This window comes from Prionailurus viverrinus, chromosome A3 (assembly GCF_022837055.1).
Source record: "Prionailurus viverrinus isolate Anna chromosome A3, UM_Priviv_1.0, whole genome shotgun sequence".
NCBI lineage: Eukaryota > Metazoa > Chordata > Mammalia > Carnivora > Felidae > Prionailurus > Prionailurus viverrinus.
Genome location: NC_062563.1, coordinates 116,714,953 through 116,735,678, shown reverse-complemented (window position 1 = coordinate 116,735,678; position 20,726 = coordinate 116,714,953).

The following is a 20,726-nucleotide window of genomic DNA, read 5'->3' as shown; positions in this document are numbered from 1 at the left end:
GTAAAATCTGTTTTTTGTTATTTACAAGTTGGATTACCTTGGGCAAGTCAACAAACTAGATTGTTGGATTTTTTATCTGTAAAATAGGATAATAGCAGCATCTCACCTGCTGTGAGGATTAAAGCAGGTAATTCAGGTATGGCACCCAGCCTCTAATTCTCAGGCTGAACTCTGAGAAAGGGAACGGACCAGGCTGGGCTCAGAACGCATCTTCCCCCTTCACTTGACTGTACCATGTGCAGTGAGGCTGGCCAATTCTCCTTCCTTTCAGCTGCAATTAACCTATAGTAGTGACTGGCATGTTGTAGAATAATGATCCTGTTGGATGAAGTTTGTCCCTCTCTGACATCAGTACCAAATTCACTCTGTCTCAAGAATGACTGCTCCAGAAAGATTGGGGTCAAGCTGATGACAGAGGAGATTGGTTTGAGACAGAAGACACTGGTTCTATTCCTGTCTTGGGGATTTGCTCTGTGACTTTAGAATTTACATCCCAGTGGAAAAACAATACCACCTTCTGCCTAGCAAGGCACTGGTAAAAATGGATAAGTTTTAAAAAAATCCTTTGAAGAATGGAGCAGAGTTCATAAAACACAAACAGATTTAGCTATAGATACAGATGGAAATTTGGTTTCAGTTTCTAGAATAGAAGAAAGACAGAATTCCCTCCTTTCTGTATGCATCTGTGAAATAATTTTTGAATAATGGCTAGGGTCCATTCACAAAGATGAATAAGACACAGTCCCCTGTGCTCAAGCCCTCACAGTCTGGTGTGGAAGACAAAATGTTGTAAGTTCATGGGCTCATGAGAGCTTTCAGAAGCTTTCAGAGCTTTCAGTGATCCTGCTGCAAAAGAGCTGTAGGTTTCTGGAACTGAAGATAGCAGGGAGGAAGTTCAGGGAAAAATTTTAGAGGAGGAAATCCTATGTCATATTTCCATTGCTGGTTGTAAAAAGCGATTCTGGTCTCAAGGTTTCAAAAAAAGGTATCACAAGTTATGAAATCACCTCCAATTCACTCACAACACATGCAAAGCCCTTTATCTCCCTCTGCGTTATACTTTGCCTAGGAAACTTAGGACCACAGAAAAACCTGCACAAGGATGTGTGAGATGATAGAAAATATACATTGGTCTCTACCTCCCCTCCTGCATTTCTGACACAGGACTCCTGAAGCCCTTGAAATTCTCTGAATGATAAGGGTACTAGGGGCATCTTTTGTTCAATCTAACATTTGGTCTTTTATCCTGGTTCCTGACAGAGGGCTTCTGAAAACTTGGCAAATTCCTGGATGATAGGAGTGGTTTTGTTCTAACGAGACTCCCTGGATGGCTCCTGGAGAGGACTGGTCACAGAAAGACCAAGCCATGATCAGAAGCTTGGAATTTGCAGTCCTGCCCACCACCCTCCCTCCTACCCTCCTGTTCCCTCGAGGAGGGAGAAAGGCTGAAAATGGAATTGTTGATTGATCATGCCTACATAAAATCACAGTATGTTTTAGGGTTTGAGGAACTTCCAGGTTGGTTAACACAACCACACCAGGGGAGTGACTCACCCCAGCTAAACAGGGACAGAAGTTCCTGTGCTTGGGACCCTCCCAGACCTCACCCTATGTGTCTTTTCATCTGGCTGTTCATCTGTGTCCTTTAACATACCTTATGATACACTGGTAAATATTAAGTGTTTCCCTAGGTTCTGTAGCCACTCTAGCAAATTAATTAAACCTGAGAAAGGAATCATGCAAATCTCTGATTTGTTGCCAAATTGGACAGAAGTTGTGAGTAACCTGGGGACCTACTATTTGTGACTAGCATCTGAAGTGGGATGGAAGCAGTCTTGTGGGACTAAGACCTTACCCTGTGGGATTTGACACTATCTCCAGGTAGATAGTGTTAGAAATGAGCTATATTGAAGGACACCCTCCTGGTATCATGGATAATTGCTTCATATGGGGAAAAACCTCCACACATTTGGTGACGGGAAGTGTCAGAAGTGAAGTATTTTCTGTGAAGGTAAAAAAGACACACAAGATAAAGACACAGTAAGGGGTGAGGGAAAAGGAGAGGAAAAAGTTGAGTTTTTCCTATTACAGGATGCGTATAGCAGCTTTGTCTGTAATTGCCAAAATGATGTCCTTCAGTAGGTGAACACATTAGGGAACGGTGGTCCATCCAGACAAGGATATATTTTTCAGTGCTAAAAAGAAATGGGCTATCAAGCCATGAAAAGGCATGGAGGAAATTTAAACGCACATTCCTAAGTGAAAGAAGGCAATCTGAAAAGTCCACATATTGTATGATTCCAACTGCATGACATTCTGGAAAAGGCAAAACTATAGAGACAGTAAAAAGATTTGAGGTTGTCAGGGACTGGATGAGGAGGGGAGGATGAATAGGCAGAGCACAGAGGATATTTAGGGTCGTGAAAATATTGCTGAAATATTGTTCATTTTTGAACACTATGAATATAAGTTCATTTTTGCTTTTCTTTCCCTTGCTTTCAGAGACATGTCAAGTAAGAAGTTGTTGTGGCCAAGGTCAAAGAGGCTGTTGCTTGTTTTCTCCTCTACGATTTTGATGGTTTCCTGTCTTACAATTTGGTCTTTCATCCATTTTGAGTTTGTTTTTGTGTATGGTGTAAGAAAGTGGTCCAGTTTAATTCTTCTGCATATTACTGTCCCAGCACCATTTGCTGTCTTTTTTCCATTGGATACTCGAAAATTAGTTGGCCATTGGTGGGTACATTTCTGGGTTTTCTATTCTATTCCATTGGTCTGTGTGTCTGTTTTTGTGCCAAAACCATACTGTCTTGATGATTGCAACTTTGTAATACAGCTTAAAGTTCGGAATTGTGATGCCTCCAGATTTGGTTTTCTTTCTTTCTTTTTTGTTTTTTTGTTTTTTTTTAAGAAAGGCAGACTGCCACATGAAGTGCCTCATTTGGAGGTGTCTGGAGTCGTGGAAGCTTGACTACCCTACATTCTCCTACAAATGGACCTTGAGAGCTTGTTTGGAGGTTCTAGAAGGGGAGAACAGCTACTTGTATACCCTTGATGGAAGAATGGTCCTCCTCTATCAGGGAAGGTTGTCCTCTTCAACCGACATGTGCTTCGGGAGGGACGCACATGGGGCGGTGAGGGAGGAAGGAAACACCTGCCTAGCCAGCCAGATCAGCCGAATCAACCCTGGTGATCAATGACCAATGTTGCAGCCAGATCGCCCACACATCCTGGTTTTCTTCTTCAGTGTTACTTTGGCTATTTGGGGTCTTTTGTGCTTCCATACATATTTTAGGATTGTTTATTCTAGCTCTGTGAAGAGTACTGGCGCTATTTTGACTGGGATTGCTTTGAATGTGTAGATTTGACATTTTAACAATATCTGTCCTTCCAATCCATGAGCATGGAATGTGTTTCCATTTTTGTGTGTCTTCTTCAATTTCTTTCATAAGCTTTCTATAGATTTTTTACCTCTTTGGTTAGGTTTATTCCTAGGTCTTTTCTGGTTCTTGGTGCAATTGTAAATGGGATTGATTCCTTGCTATTTCTTTCTGTTGTTTCATTATTGGTGTATAGAAATGCTACTGATTTCTGTACATTGGTTTTATATCCTTCGATTTTACTGAATTCATGTATCAGTTCTAGCAGTTTTTTGGTGTCTTTTGGGTTTTCCATGTAGAGTATCATGTCATCTGTGAAAAGTGAAAGTTTGACTTCTTTGCCAATTTGGATGCCTTTTATTTCATTTTGTCGCCTGATTGCTGAGGCTAGGACTTCCAACACTATGTTAAACAACAGTGGCGAGAGTGGACATCCCTGTCGTGTTCCGGACCTTAAGGGGAAAGCTCTTAGAGTCTGTTTTTTAAAAACGAGATGCCATAGCTCATCTCTTGATAAATTGAAGAATGCCTTTCCCAGCTGTCCCTTCTCTGGTCACCAACCTGTCTCCTGTGAACAGTGGCCATTGAGTGGAATTACCCTGAGTGCCAGGTGTAGGGAAAGAGATGTTAAAATGAAAAGGAAGAAGAAGTGGGGGAGGCGATCGGGAGCTTATTAGCTTGAAAACACAAAGATGCTCTTCATGAATCTGGTTTGAGGGCGTCAGCAGGGGGCGCCCTCTGTAGCCCCAGCACCTACCACAGTATGCTTCCGCTGAAATAGGGGCACCAACTTATCTTTAGCAGATGGGTTTGTCAATATCGCCCTGGAATGAAAGAGCCTGGATGGTGGCAGAACACCCTGCTCAGGTAAAAGGGTCAGTAATTCCAGGGCTGTGGGCTGGACAGCAAAGAGTGACACAGAGATGAGGAGGGGGCAGTGTCACAGTGGCCCCAAACAAATCCCTGTGTCTTGAAGGGGATGAAACCAGAGGGAGGGAAGGAGGCGCCTGTGACAGAGAAGGGGAGTGTCACCTCTGTCCCCCATCTTCGCTTCTGCCTTATCACTCATGGAGCTGTGTCAGGTGCTTCACATGCGTTTCTTTCTTTCTTTCTTTCTTTCTTTCTTTCTTTCTTTCTTTCTTTCTTTCTTTCTTTTCTTTCTTTCCTTTCTTTTCTTTCTTTCTTTCTTTCTTTCTTTCTTTCTTTCTTTCTTTCTTTCATGTTTATTTATTTTTGAAGGAGAGAGAGACAGAGTGTGAGTGCAGAGGCGGGGGGGGGGGGGGGTGAGCAGAGAGAGAGGGAGACACGGAATCTGAAGAAGGCTCCAGGCTATGAGCTGTCAGCACTGAGCTTGATGCAAGGCTGGAAACCACAAACCGGGAGATCATGACCTAAGCCGAAGTCGGACGTTCAACCGACTGAGCCACCCAGGCGCCCCTTCACATGCGTTTCTGAATCTTCGACTTAAAACCCACTCTTATGAGCTATGGGACTCTGAACCTCTCCGTTCCCATACATAAAATGGGATATTAGCACCTGCCCCGGACCACCTTTCTTCCTTTTTAATTTAATTTTATTATTTTATTTTATATTCCATAGAAAGCAGAAAAATAGTATATTCCAAAGAATGGCAGAGATAATAAATTCATCCTGAAAAAATTAGTTTGGTTTAGTTCTGTTGGGACAGACCATCGCTCTGAACATCCCCTCCTGTCAACTGCCCCCCTGGAGTCTTATTGTCTTGTGACAGTTTTTAAACTGGCTGATCCCCATGTTGGAAGTTGGCAGGAGCGACCCTCAAATCCACAGATTTCAAGGCAAGAGTAATGTTATTTCTCAGAAGAATAGCACCTTCTATCTGGGAAGACTACATTTGCTTTTTATGGAGTTGGCAGAGCTTAGGTTACATAAGCACATAATTCATCAAAGTGTTAAAAAGGTGACTGGAAAAAAATGTCACACTGGGGAGTAAGGTATTCAAACGTGGCGCGAATGTTTAAGGCAGCTGCTGGCCAAAATTTAAGGCAAGTCAAGGAAGGATGTCCAAAGGCAGGCAGCCTGGCTCTGGTGGGGCAGCTGGGTATGACTCCTGACACTTGTACTTACCTGTTGCCTTTGTTCCCTCCAGGTAGCGCAGGGATGATCACAACTCTTGCCTGGGGTTTGGGGGAGAATTTAAAACACCTCAGGAGAACTTAAAGACCCACCATTTGAATGTCTGCTCTGTGCCATCCATTATACTAGAGCTCTAACACACCATCTCGTTTAACACCCAACACCCGAAGACTACATAGGAGAGATTCAATCCTCTCTTTTCACAGATGAGGAAACTGAGGATCAGAGAGGCTAGGTCCCAGAACTAGGACTCAAAAGTGGGTGCACTTTTAGGATAAGTGGTCATAGTATTACAGGCACTCAAGACTGTTGGTCCCCTGCCCCTCAGCTCACAGGGCTGCTGTAAGAACCAATGACTGGGCATTTCTAACCAAGATGAAAACTGTACTTTGTCAATGCCGGCAGCTTAAAAAGAAAAGTACCTCTATTTTTTAAGTTGGTGTTTAAAACTAAGAAAATGTCGCAAGTTTTATATTCTTGTGTACAGTCCTGTTCAGACTATGATTTCAAAAAAATGTTCACCTGCCAAAAATATTGTTACAGCTCTCCAAAATCATTCATTTACAAGCATGCTCAAATTTGTTTTTATGGTATTGATGTAGCTTCGAATGTTCAATGACAATCCGCAGAAAGTCAAAATCGAGTTTTGTGGGGGAAAAAAACAACAGTAATAGGACATCATTTCACTTGTGTGAAAGGTATTCAATAGAAAATACAAAAAAACACGTTTCCCCCCCTGGTGGCTATCGCCTATAGCCTGTTTCTTCTGTCTCCTCAGCATTGCCTCCGCTGTGCACATCTGACCTGGTTTCTGGCTGCATTTCTTCAGTTCCTTCTTCAGTGGGCATTGGTGCTGTTAAGTTGTGCCTTCCAGAAGCTGGGGATGAAGGTCCTTTAGGATGGTGGAGAGGACTGCAGCAAGGTCCCCAGGCAGGGCCAGCTTCGTGCACATGTGACCAGTGCAGTCACATAGGATTCTGTGGCTTTTAAGGGGGCCCTTGCTCTGGGATTTATTGCTCTGCAGTTGCTGTCCTGAAATTCTTAATAATTTTGTCTTTCGCAAGTGAAGTCTCACAGGACATTGGAGTCCTTTCTCATTCCTGGTTACTCTCCTTGCCACCCTGGGGCACCTTCTTCTCTGAGCCCCAGGACTCTACTCCCTACATGGCCTGTCCCTCCCCACCCCCATCTTGCAACCATTGCTGTCCTCTGCCCAAGGTGGCTACTAGGTCACTTGAGGCCAGACTCAGGGTCCTGAGTACAGGCATGGAGAGGGTCAGGATGGGGCCCACATCTCATGACATCTTGGGATGGGTGTCAGCAGCTGTCCGCCTTCAGGGCCGGCCTAGGCAGCTTGGCCAGAACCTCCTGCCCACCCTTGCTGGAGGTGCAAGTGCTTTCTGGGGCAGAGACCCAGACCCGGTCTCTGACTTGAGGTGGAAGCCAGCAGACTGTGGGAAGAGGAGCATGGTCTCCCTGACCCAACAGGGGCCTACAATTTTATTTTGCATGGAGCCCACAAATTATGTAGCAGGCCCTTCCCCTGGCTTCTCTTCTCTCTTCCTTCAGTGAGCAACGGGGTCCCAGGTTTCATGTCATTCTTTCCCTGCCTCCCGGATGCCTCCTCCCCACTATCTTCCTTCACCAGCTTGTGTCTCGTCAGAGCTCTATTTCGATGCCGCCTGCCCTCATTGGTTCTCCTTTTCTTTCTCTGCCTTCAGCACTTAATACAACTGGACTGCCACCTCTTGCTTTTGAGCTTATATTCCTTACCTCCTTGGGCCTCAGTTTCCTCTTTATAATGGGGGCAGAAAGGGTCAGCGAGCTCTTGGAGGCCCCTTCCGGCCCCGCCTTCCAGTCTGTGGTTGCACATGCGTGGGCCACCCCCTGAGGGTGTGAGCAACTTGAAGAACGGAGCCTGGACTTCTGCTCATCCGGGCGGCTGTTCCTACCCCGTGCTCAGCACATGGCAAGCATTTGATACATGTGTATGGAATTGGATCAGGGAAGTCTGCAAAACCCTCGCTTCCTTGGCCCTTTCAGACTCACCCGCAGAGGGATCTCTTCAGCTGCGTGGCCCATGCAACTTCAGGCTTTCACGTCCGTCACGTGTCTCTCAGTGCTTCCCACTGTTCCCAGTGGACTGCGCCCATCACAGTGGAAAGCCTGGCTCACCCCAGAGGTGGCCTTCCCTGGCTGTGTGTCTAGGGGAGGCCATTGCTGTCCCAGCGCAGGGGCTCTGTGTCATCTCTCCAGGCATTGCCAACGCAGGGCCCCCGTGGAGCACCAAGCAAGCGAAGCCTCCTTCCTGGCTGGAGAGACTGTAGGTAATGGGAGTCAAGCAGGTTTGCAAGATACTGGGAAAGACGCTCTTCAGTGTGGAGCTGACTCTCTGTAGATTCCATTTTCTTCAAAGAAAGCAGATTCCAGTCCTAGCTCTAACAATTCCAAGTGTGGTGACAGTGCCGGTCAGGAGATTCAGTTGCAAATGCAGCTGAGCCTTGAACAACACAGTTTGAACTGCACCGATCCACTTACACGCAGATTGTTCTCGATAAATGCAGTACTGGACTGTAAAATGTATTTTCTCTTCCTTGTGATTTTCTTAGTAACATTTTCTTTTCTCCAGCTTACTTTACTGTAAGAATACAGTATATCATACAAAACATGTGCAAATCGACTGTTATCGGTAAGGCTTCTGGTCAACAGTAGGCTATTAGTTAAGTTTTTAGGGAATCCAAAGTTATCTGTGAATTTTCAACTGTGTGAGAAGTTAACCCCCCCAACCTCATGTTGTTCAAGGGTCCACTGTAATTGAAAGGGTTCTTGGTTTTCTGAAACAGGATAAGAATTTATTGGAGGGCACAGCCAGCCAAATGATACTTGGAAGATGTCCAGATCCTAATTCCTGGACCCTGTGAATATGTCAACTCACATGGCAAAATATGCTTTGCAGATGTGTGTAAATGAAGGATCCCAAATTGGGAAGATTATTGTGGATTATCTGGGTGGGTTCTAATAGGAGGACACAAGAAGGTCAGAGTCAGAGAAAGAGATGTGACATTGGAAGGAGAGGTCAGAAACAGATTTGAAGGTGTTCTTCTTCTGGCTTTGAAGACAGGTGAAGGGGCCATGAGTCAAGGAATGCAGGAAAAGGCCTTGCCTAGGAGCTGGAAAAGACAAGGGAATGGTTCTCCCCAGAGCCTCCAGGAAGATCCAGTCCTGCTGACATCCAGATTTTATTCCTGTTAGACCTGCTTCAGATTTCTGACCTCCAGAGTTGTAAGATTATGAGTTTGTGTTGTTTTAAGTCACTACACTTGTGGTAACTTGTTACAGCAGCAATAGGAACTAATACAGCAAGTAAGGGGCACCTGGGTGGCTCGGTTGGTTGAGCATCTGACTTCAGCTCAGGTCATGATCTCACAGTTTGTGGGCTTAAGTCCTGCATCAGGCTCTGTGCTGACAGTGCAGAGCCTACTTCGGATCCTCTGTCTCCCTCTCTCACTGCCCCTCTCCTGCTCTCTTTCTCTCTCTCAAAGATAAATAAAAACTAAAAAAAAAAATAAAAAGTAAAAAAATAAAATGAAATGAAAAAGGGAACTAATATAGCAAGTGAGGAGGCAGCTCAGAGAACTGAGGGGCAGCCTGGAGAACCTGGCCCTGATGGGCGAGGCACAAGTGAAACCTTGCCCCAGGAATGGCCTGCTTAGGACGCTGCCTCTACTGGACACTTGCCACTAGCTTTGTGGGCACCACTGCCAGGGACACGTGCTGCTGATGCCCCCTCCTGCCTCATCTCACACCTTCATCTTACCCCTTAGGATTTAGGCGGCAGCATTGACCTGGGAGGAGTGACCTCCCAGGGCTCATGAGCCCATCCCCCACCTGCCAGGACTGAGGTACAGAGCACCCAACCTCCCTCAGCTTCCAGTTTCCATGGTGCAGGGGTCCCTGCCCTGTAGCTATCTCAGGAATCTGCCCCCCCTCCAGGAAAGTATCCAGATTGCAGCTGGTCAAAACAAGAAATTCCCAACAGGTCAGCACACTTCTCTGGGCCTTAGTTTTTCACACCTTTAAGATGGAGAGTTATCATTTTTTCTAATTTCTCTTCCAGCCCTTGCATTCAATAAATATTTGTTAATCGATGAGGCAGGGCATGGCCAGGGGTGGAATGGAACCTTCCATTTACTGTCATGAGATGCTGTGGAAAGAGCCCCTCACAGTCCTGGCACAGGGCACCCACATCATTGCACTGGCCCTAACCACAGCAGGCATAGAATGCATAGGCTCTTGGTCTGCAGAAGACTGGGTCTTTACCCATGTAAACCCAAACAAAGTTGAATTTGTATGTCAAGACGTGGAGCAGCTGCTCTTGGGATGGAGGAAATAGAGGCTGCTGCTCTCTGTGGACCACAGAAAGTCCTGGACACTAGTTCCCTCCAGCTCAGCTGGGAGCAGCACATTCTATTTCCTCTTCATGGGGCCACACAGACTATAGAGGCCACAGGGCAAGGGACACACCATAACTGCACTTCTCTGACCCATGAGCTTTGGGAAACATTTGGGAAAAGGACATATGGAGCAACGACTGGGGGACCGCCAACCTGAGCATCAAGAGTTGAGCTTAGTTCCCCACTCTGTTCCCAGGCAAGGAATCAACTGGAGAGATTTAAAGACTTATGCCCAAACCCCACCGTGTGCCAGAGGGAACAGGGCTGACATAGACATACCCAAACAAAAGAGCGAATGGTAGAAAGAACCTCCATTATCCATCACCTGAGTTCAGCAACCATCTGAAATCTTCCACACTTGCTTCATTTATCCTTTTTTCCTTTTTTTTCTTTGCCAAAATATTTTAATACAAATCACCAGGACTGTGTCATTTCAGAACGTATTTCAAAAGGGAGAAATTTTCCTATGGAACTCCAATGTCACTGTCACACCTACCAAAATAAGCTATAATTCCTTGATATCCACCATCTAGCATCTAACCAGATTTAGATTTATCTAAAAACTATCTCTTTAAAAATTGTTTATTCTCATCAGGATCTAGCTACACTTTACATTAGATATCCTGTCTCTCAGTTCTCTTATTACCTAGCAGTCCATTCTCCCCCATTCTTCACTGCTATTTTTATTCCATGCTATTGACTTGCTGCAGAAATTGGGCCAATTGTCCCATAGAACAGATTGCCCTGGGTATCGGAGATTAAAAGAGGAGGGACATGCTGTTATAGAAGAAGTTTGTTCTTTGTAGTGTGTCTTGGGATCAAAGCCTGGCTCAGGGGTGTTTGTCTGGATGTCCCTGGGCTCCTCCCTATACCCACTGGGTTTGATCAGAGAGGCAGAACCTCTATGAGTGATAGAAAATAGACATTTGGGGGGATTAGACCTCATGCAATTGTGGATGTTGGTTGAGCGGTCTACGTAATGTGGCTGTTCCTGCATCCAGTGTGGGGCCCAAAGTCCCTAGGATGGACATTGGGAAGGGAGGATGGACACAGAGTGGGGAGGAAAAGGACAAACCAGATGCCACAAAGATGGATGGGGACGCTGGGAGAGAAACTGGAACTTGGATTTGTCTCGCTTTCTTTCAGTGATGCAGGTGACATGCAGGATTGGCCGGTGGCCCTCAGAGCCGCACACACAGCTGACTCGGATTTGAAGAAGCAGACGACTGCCTGGTGGGAGCAGAAGGGCAGTGGACTCAGCTGCCGCCCCACACAGAGTAGGTGAGCCAGGCCCCAGGCAGCCCACACGGTGGGGACTGATTGCACAGGGAATAAGGAGGGCCCTGATACAAATTTCCCACCCCTAGAATACATTTTTTAATTCCAACAAGAAAACATGAAAAGATTAGATAAGGAAACAAGTAAACAAATAAGACCATACTTAAATAATCCACAGATTCCATACTATTAATACTTAAGGTTTGGTGTTTTTTTCTATATTATATATACACACATATATATACGCATCTTTATTATATATAGTTTCACAATTATAATTAATGTTTATACAGTTCTGAATCCCACTTTTTTCTATTAACATGATTCTTGTATATTCCCAGTCATTAAAATTCTTGGAAAATATTACTTTTAATGGGTATCATTGTCCACCATAAAGCTATATTATAATTGATTTAGCCATTTCCTTGGTGTTGAACATTTATGATATTTTCATGGATCATTTAGGCTACTTTGTTGAACATTATGCTATCTTAAGTGGCAATGTCATGAACATCTGTGGAGCCCTTTGTTCATATGCTTGAATATGTCCTCAGGAAGATGGAATTATTGGTTAAGGAGTGCCAACATTTAAAGATTTATCCCCAAATAAACCATAACTTGAACATCTAGAAAAAAATATCGAAAGAAAGCAAGGAATTTTTTTTTCCCACTCTTAACCCTCAAGCCAGGAATATACCTAGTTTTGCTTGTTTAGGGGTACTAGGTCAGAAATGAATAGTTGCTCAGTAATCCCCAACTCTGCTTCTTAATTAAGGCACAAACCCAGGCAGCAATGAGCTTCCAGCCCAGGGCCCCTAAGTGCTGAATTGCTCCCAGTCTCCTCTACCTTCTTGGAGAGGAGGTCCAGTGTAGAGAGGACACCTCATGGCATAGCACAGGGACTGTTCTAGATCTGGCTGCCCAACACCCTCCCTATAGGAGCTCTCCGGGAGGAATTGATGTCCCTGAGGCCAGTGCCTCTGAGGCTTCCCCTTGGCCAGAATCCAGAGCAAGAAAAGCAAAACTGCATGTGAGCCAAGGTGAGCCTGTTTGGAGGTCCTTGGCTATGGGAAGGTAGGCCTTGCAGAGGTGCAGGCCAAGTGTGCTGGTGAAGGAGAACAGGTATGCAGCATGTTGTCCTATAGAACAGATTAGCCTCACTGTCAAAGACGAAAAGACGGGCACACTGGAAGAGGGTGGGGGAGCCCTGATGGGGATGCCTGTCCAGGTATGGATCACAGGGACTTCTGGGAGACCAAGTCTCTGGAACTAAACCCCTTACTCCTCCCCCCACCATGTTTGTCCCCAGCCCACAATGCTGGCCGCTCAGTTATTCTGTAGCACTCTGGCTTTTCTTTCGGAGAAACAACTTGACAAGAACTCCAGAAAGAGAGAAAGAAGGCTTGAGACTCTACCTCATTTTTTAGGTAGACATGGTCCCCAGACAGAGGAAGGACAAGGTGCTGGCTCAGAGCTGGGGATGAGGAGAGGAGGTAAGTGGACTATTACCTGTACAGAGTGTCCTGTATCAGGGGACTTTTCATCCTACTCCTTCTTGGAAGTTCTCCAGTGAGCAGAAGAGCTGTCAGTGACCCACCTGGCTGGTGCCTGGGCCTTGGCAGATCTGCCCCAAGCTTCCCCAGGAGTTTGGCTAAGCATTCCTATTGCCCCACGATAGGCAGCCCCGGGGTTCCCTTTAAAGGCTCTGGATGGAGCCCAGTCACCTCAGATGGGACCACAGAGGACCAGCCAAACACCCGAGAGCTACTTCCCAGCCCGCCTGGGAAACATTTCATTTTCTATTTGCAGAATCACAGATGTTGACTTTTGATCTTCTCCTCTCTCCCTCTGGGCCTAAGATCAGTGATGACAGCTATTTCATTTATTTTTTCTTTTCCCTATGAAGAGAAAAAAAATCAGGAGGGCTCAGAAAGGTTGTTCAAATATTGGAAGAGTTACATACTGGCTACTGGGGCGAATAAGAAAAGATCAAGCCTCTCCATGTGAGGCCAGGGGCAAGCTTCAGAAGGAGTTGAATGGGGCATCCTTCAAGGCAGTGTTTCTTAACCTTTCACATGTTGTAAATCAATCACCCAGGAATCTTGTTAAGATTCAGATTCATATCAGTAGTTCTAGGGAACAAGCAGATGAGGTCCACGCCGCTGGTTCAGGACCACACTTAGAGAAACAGGTGCCAGGGTACTTCCTGTCCCTACCCTGCTCAAGTACTGAAGTGCTGAGATCAGTAGACCCTCTCTGCCATCTTCCTGCAGCTGGGTCTGTGCAGGGAAGGTGTTGGCCACACAAGCTTCTCTTAAAAGATCCTTGAATATAACTAAAATCCACACTTAGGTTTGTATCCCTTCTACCCCATTTAAACATAAGGACATTCAAATATACACAGATTTCAAAAGAAGGTGTCTGTGGGACAGCATCTGCCCCAATAGGTCACACAAAGACTCTTAATGAAGGGTGGAGTCTCCTTTCTCGCACTCTATTCCATCCCTTTGACTTATCTGTCTTCTTTTTAAAAAAAAAAATGAAATTCAGGGGCACCTGGATGTCTCAGTCAGTTGAACGTCTGACTCTTGATTTCGGCTCAGATCATGATCCCAGAGTCATGGGATCCCTGCGTCGGGGTCCATGCTGAGTGTAGAGCTTGCTTAGGGATTCTCTTGTGCATGCACACACAGGTGCGCTCTCTCTCTCTCTCAAATAAAAACAAAAACTTTTTTAAATGAAATTCAGTTCAAGCATTATGATATTATGCTGAATCTTTTGCCATGCTGTGAATGGGCAAGTCTCTGAAAGTCCAGTGAAAATTAGCTTTTCCCCTTATATGTTTCCTAGTTCCTTTTTAAAAAATTTCAAGTTCTATGTATTTTGTACACACAGGCTCAACTTTAAGAGAATGCATTACAAGATAACTCAAACATGATACAATGGATAATTATTGTGCATTAGAAAGTGATTTCTCAGTTTTATAAAAGGATTTACTGTATCATGCCTTCAGGTAGTGAGTGCTTTCTGGGTATTTAAACTATGAAAATATTGCCCTCAAGATTCTGATTTAATTGGCCTGAGTAGAGACTAGGGCACTAATTTTTTTTTTTTTTTAAGTTCGCAGGACAATTCTAATGCACATCCAGGTTTGAGAACTACTAGACTAAATGATGTCAAGTTTCCAACTTTAAACTACTCAGATGACCTACTGGCCATTTAAATTCAACAGGCATTTTTGTGCATCTGCTTTATTCCAGGCACTCTGTGAGGCTCCAGAGACATGAGTAAATCAGTCCCAGTCCTACCTTGAAGGCATCCACCATCTAGGGGGAGATAAAACATGCAGAACTAATTTTATCTAGAGGCCCCGTAAGCAGTGAAACAGGGAAATGTTGCTGTAACATACAAATAAAAGAAGAGACAGAGATGGGGGAACCTGGTCCTCCATGGTCCTTCCTTTCTTTTCCCCTTCCTCCCAGAAGATACATAAGTAAGGTTCAATAAGAACCCAAGGAGTTATGTAGCCTTCCAGATTGGGTGATTTCTTTAAAGTTTATTTATTTATTTTGAGAGAGAGAGAGAGAGAGAGAGAGAGAGGCAGAGAGAGGGAGACAAAGAGAATCCCAAGCAGCCTCTGCACTGTCAGTGCAGAACCTGACGTGGGGCTCGAACTCACACACCGTGAGGTCATGGCCTGAGCCAAAACCCAGAGTCAGACGCTTAACTGACCAAGCCACCCAGCATCCCGGACTGGATGATTTCTTAATGGTTCCTGCAAGTGGCGAAGGCTGAGTATGAGATGATTTTCAGGAGCTCTGCTACCAAACTGTCAACTAACTGTAACCACCTTCTCCACTGCTCTCTTACTCCTTTTCTGAACACTTCTCCAACCTCCAGCTTTGGGAGCCCTTCTTCCCAGATGGTCTCAACTGGTCCCCCCATTGCTATACCTCCCTCACCCCATCCAGGTTTGCCTGTCCCCAGATTACCTCTCAGTGAAGGCAGTCCTGACTCCTTTGCTGTAGACACCAAGTTAGGGACTCTATACCGAGTTATGAATGGCCAAGAGACCCATGCAAGAACTTTGCTTTGTAAGATGGGAGTTTATTACTCCAAAAACCACTCTACAGAGGGGAAATTCATGAGTGAGATATTTTACTAAAGGCAAAACCAGGTGGCCCCAAACTTAAATTAAGCCACCGAAGAGTAAAGCAAATGGACTTTGGAAGAAAATAGGTTCTAAGTCTGCCCTTTGACCTCACTTCTGGGCCTCAGCAAGTGTGGTCAAGTGAAGTTCTTACCCACAAAGGAGAGAGCACCTGCTCCCAGGCAGAGCTGGCCAGAGAAGGAATGGACTGCTTCTTGAGATGGTGACTTTCCCTGGTGGATATGAGGTAAGGTGTTGGGACAGGAGTATTTGAGCAGTGCTTGGGATGTTAACTACTTTTAAGGAGCCTTACAAAGAACTTCTGAAAGTCACTTTTTGACCTGCTTTCACTGCCTTCCAATTCTACAATTCTTTGAAATATTTGAATTGAGTTTAAGAGGTCTCCTGCAAATGCAGGACCTATGACAATCCTGCAAAACAATGAATATGAGCAAATAATAACCGGGACTTTCCTTGAGCCCTGCTCTGTGACACTGATATGTCCCATGGCTCAACCCTCCTGATGCCTCCAAGATGTAGATAGTATTCCCACTTTACAAATAATGAAACTGAGGCTCAAAGATTTGCCCAGTATCCCACAAAGACAAGTGGTTTGAGTCCAGGTTTCCTGACTTTTTATCTGTGGCTCATAGTATGATATCCTGATTTGTATTCTGTTCAGACACAGTAAAAACTGAAAAATTCCCCAGAGTATGTATCTTCAAGAAAGAAAATGATCTCAAAGAAGAAGAAAAGGTATTTGGTGAAATTCGACAATGGGTTAGCAATGCTCGTGAATCACCAGGAGGCGGCAGAAGCCTGCCATCTTCCATGCTTACATCCTTTAAAACCCAGGCGGGCCTGGGAGTCCATACAGTCAGACCTTTTCACTGAGAGCCCTAAAGAAAGAGCAGGAATGCACCAGTGTGGACTGCGGGAAAGGCCAATCTCAGGCAGTGTGCATTGGAGGGCCAGAGGCATGGAAAAAAGAGCCCTCCCATCTGGCAGGAGGATGCCCCCAGGAGACGTGCAGCAGCACAAGACTCTAGAACCCGCACAGGATTTGAAGACGAACAATCCAAACCTCGGGTCGTCAGCCTGCCGTTTTCTAGCTTGAGTCATCGTTCCCCTCTGTGCCTGCTTCCGCATCCACGAAAAGATCATAACAACTGCTTCATAGGATGAGGGGAATAATCAGGGCAACAGCACTTTGCAAACTATAAAGGGTACTTGCAGGTTGCACACAGGTTGGTTCATGTGAGTTCACAGGCTGCTCCCCTGACATCGTCTCTCACTGGCACGTGAGCTACTGACAAGGTGGTCATGTGGACATGGGTGCTGGAGGGCTGGGGGAGAGGCGGTGGCTGGCCTTGAGGTGATAAATAGAGGGAGAAGGGGATGCCCCTTCCCGCATTCTCTGGCAGGGCTTGCCCTGCCTTCAGGACACTCCATCCCAGTGTGGTGTGCTGCAAATGGGCTGTCGGTCCCCGGGGATCCTATGTCCCCAGAGGAAAGCCCTGAGCCTCCCCAGGTAGCAGCTGAGAAAAACTGAGGGTCAGCAATGTGACCCAGTTACCTCCACCCCAGGGACTGTGGGCAAAGTCCCTCCAGGCCGGATAGCTCAGCACTGAAACACCAGAGAGAGACCACACACCCGGAAGCCCTCTGATGGCTCACAACTCTCTATGCTTCTGTCCAGGGGCACAACCTCAGGTCACATCCATGATTTTATTCATCAGGCCAACAATCCTGAGAGGCAGGTAGGCCAGAATATACCTTTAACCCCATTTTTTAAGATGAAGAATCTGTCAAGCTTAACTGATTTGCCTGAAGTCATACAATGGTTAAAAAACAAACTCAGGACCTGGTCTTATGGCCCTAAAGACATCACCTTGCACTAATGTTACCACCAACAGAGACCTTCCATCCCTCTCCATCTGATCTTTCTCTCTTTTTAAATTTCTGGTATAGAGGGGCGCCTGGGTGGCTCAGTCGGTTAAGCGTCCGACTTCAGCTCAGGTCACGATCTCGCGGTCCGTGAGTTTGAGCCCCGTGTCGGGCTCTGGGCTGATGGCTTGGAGCCTGGAGCCTGCTTCCGATTCTGTGTCTCCCTCTCTCTCTGCCCCTCCCCCGTTCATGCTCTGTCTCTCTCTGTCCCAAAAATAAATAAACGTTAAAAAAATTAAAAAAAAATAAATTTCTGGTATAGAAATCTAAGCACACCATTCTCGACTTATTATCACCATTATCAAGCTGTGCAAAGACCCTTTCTTGTTTGGTTTAATTTCATTGTATTCCACTCCTCCACACCCCTTCTTAGCCCCCAAACTGGCACTCCCTCCAATTTGGTTGGTGGGATGGCAAGTCCATTTGTTCTTTCATTCATTCATTCATTCATTCATTCATTCATTCATTCATTTGGATGCTTGAGCCAGATACATTTCTGACCATCACTGTGCTTGTGATGCTTTTAATAAGTGTTTCTTTTTTGGTATTATTGTTTCAGCCCTAACCTCTGGTCCTTCTTCTGCTTCATTCCCGGTGATTCTTCATTCCCCACTCCTGCCATCCTAAAATATATAACTTGCTACTTGTACCTATTTCATTTGTTTTATTCTTACTGGCTTCTGATTTGTTTTATATTACTCTGGACTGGAATTCTTGGCTTGGAGGCGTTTCCCTGCTCATTTTGTATTATTTGTTTATTTACTGTATATACATGCTTTTGACTCCTGCATCCAAGGCAGTGACGATGATGTTCAGAATCAGTCACTTTAGGTCAGTCCTCAACCGTCACCTAAAGGTCCAAGTTAACTCCTTGTAAGGCTGACAGTAAATCATTGATACTCTTGCCTTGATCTTGATCCTCTGTAACAGTTTTACGTATTTTAATAGTTGAATGACAGAGCAGTGGTGTCCAATGGAACATTCCATGCTAATGGAAATGTTCTATATTTTTGTGCTTTTCAATATGGTAGCCACTAGTGACATGAGGCTATCGAGCAGTTGCAATGTGGCTTATGTGGCGGAGGAGCTAAATTTTAGTTTTAATTAATTTCAGTGAAAACTTAAATAGCCTCATGGGACTAGTGGTTGCCTATTGGACAGTGTAGATCTACTGTATTGCTACCCAGGATGTGGTCCCCAGACCAACAGGATTGCCATCCCCTGGGAGCCTGTTAGAAGTGCAGAATATCAGATACATCTAGTTCTACTGAATTAGATCTACATTTTAATAAGATCTCCAGGTGATTTTTATGCACACTCAAGTTTTATCCCCCAGATGTATTGAGATATAACTGACATAATAACATTGTGTAAGTTTAAGGTATACAGGAGTGTTGATTTTTATACTTCTATGTTGTAAAATGATTACCACCGTAGAGTTAGCTAACAGCTCCATCACATCACATAATTACCATCTCTTTTTTGTGGCGAAAACGGTTAAGTTTTCCTCTCTTAGCAATTTTCAAGTATATAATACAGTATTATTAACTATAATCACTATGCTGTGCATTATATCCCCTAGAACTTACTCATCTTGTAACTGGAAGTTTATACTCTTTGACCAACATTTACCCATTTCCCCCACCCTCCATCCCCAGTAAACATTTTAGTCTATTTTCATGAGTTCACCTTTTTTAGATTTCACATGTAAGTTATACACAGTGTTTGCCCTGTAACTCATGTCACTTAGCATAATGTGCTCAAGGCCCATCTATGTTGTCACAAATGGCAGGATGTCCTTTCTCATGGCTGAATAATATTCCTGTGTGTGTGTGTACATGTTTACATATATATACCACATCTTTATCAGTTGATGGACACTTAGGTTGTTTCTAATTTTGGCTGTAGTGAATAATGCTGCAGTGAACATGGAATGTATATTTCTTTTCAAGATCCTATTTTCATTTATTTTAAGTGTATAACCAGAAGTGGGATTTCAGGATCCTATGGTGGTTCTTTTTTTTTTTTTTTTTAAGTTTATTTATTTATTTTGAGAGTGAGAGAGAAAGAGAGTGTGCATGAGCAGGGGAGGGGCAGAGAGAGAGGGAGAAAGAATCTCAAGCAGGCTTCATGCCATCCACACCAAGCCTAACCTGGGACTCAAACTCACGAACTGTGAGATTACGACCTGAGCCAAAGTCAACAGTCAGGACGCTTAATTGACTGAGTCACCCAGGTGCCCCTATGTTCAGTTTTCCGTGCAGCCGGTCATACTTCTCCCTCCTTCCTATAGCTCTTATGTGTTGTTCTGATTGTATCGTTTAGCCAAGCCTCTAGTACTCTGCTCATCCACGGGAGGGATAGAAAGTACCTGTGCTGGCAGGGATGCATCTAAACTTTCTCCATGTACTATATTTGCTGTAGGTAGTCAATAACTAGCCTTCATCAAGTTGAGAAAATATACGATTTAAAATTCCAAGGTGTTTATCAAATGCTTTAAATGCACAAAATGCATGACATTTTTCTTTAATGGTAAAAATGACCTTAATAGTTTCTCTTCTTCATATTACAGTTTCCTATAGTCTAGAATCAATCTTGCTTGGTCATAACTCTTTAAATACATTGTGGGGTACAGTTAGCTAATATTTTATTTATAACTTTCATATCTATAATCAAATATGGAATAGCCTGATAGTTTTTTGTTTGTTTTTACAATCCTTATCTGACTTTGTAATAAAGCTTACAACAGTCTTACAACAAAAGAGAAACCAGTTTTTAGTTTCTGGAACAATTTATGTATCTTATGTGATTATCTCCTTCTTATAGGTGGCTAGAACTTTTCTGTAAAACCATCTGAGCCTAGGGCTTTTCAGGAAGAGGGAGGTCTTTGATTGTATTGTAATTCTTAGTTGAATACTTATAACTCAGTGTGCTATTTATTCTTGTTCTAATTTTGGAATTTCACATTTTGCCAAAATTATATCAATTTTATTGTCTCCTAATTACAAGTCTTCATAATATTGTTAGTCTAAAACTTTCTGCTATGTTTGTGGTTTCTTTCAGTATTTATTACAGGTTTATGTCTTCTCTTTCTTTCCCCCATTAGTTTTGTCATGTATTTGTCATGTCAAATATTTGTATATTTTATAATCTTTTTCACAACACCAGCTTATTTAATGTCTTATTGTTGCTATGTTCTATTTCTCTGATTTTTGACCTTAGGTATATGTTTTGTTTCCTTCCTCCCTCTCTCCCTTTTTCCTTCCTTCCTTCCTCTCCTCCTCCTCCTTCTCCTCCCCCTTCATCTTCTTTTTCTTCAGGATTATTCTGGAAGTTTTTTTTTTTTTCTAGCTTCCTTCCTACACTAAAAAATTAGCTCCAAGAATGTTTCAAAAAGGGGTTTGG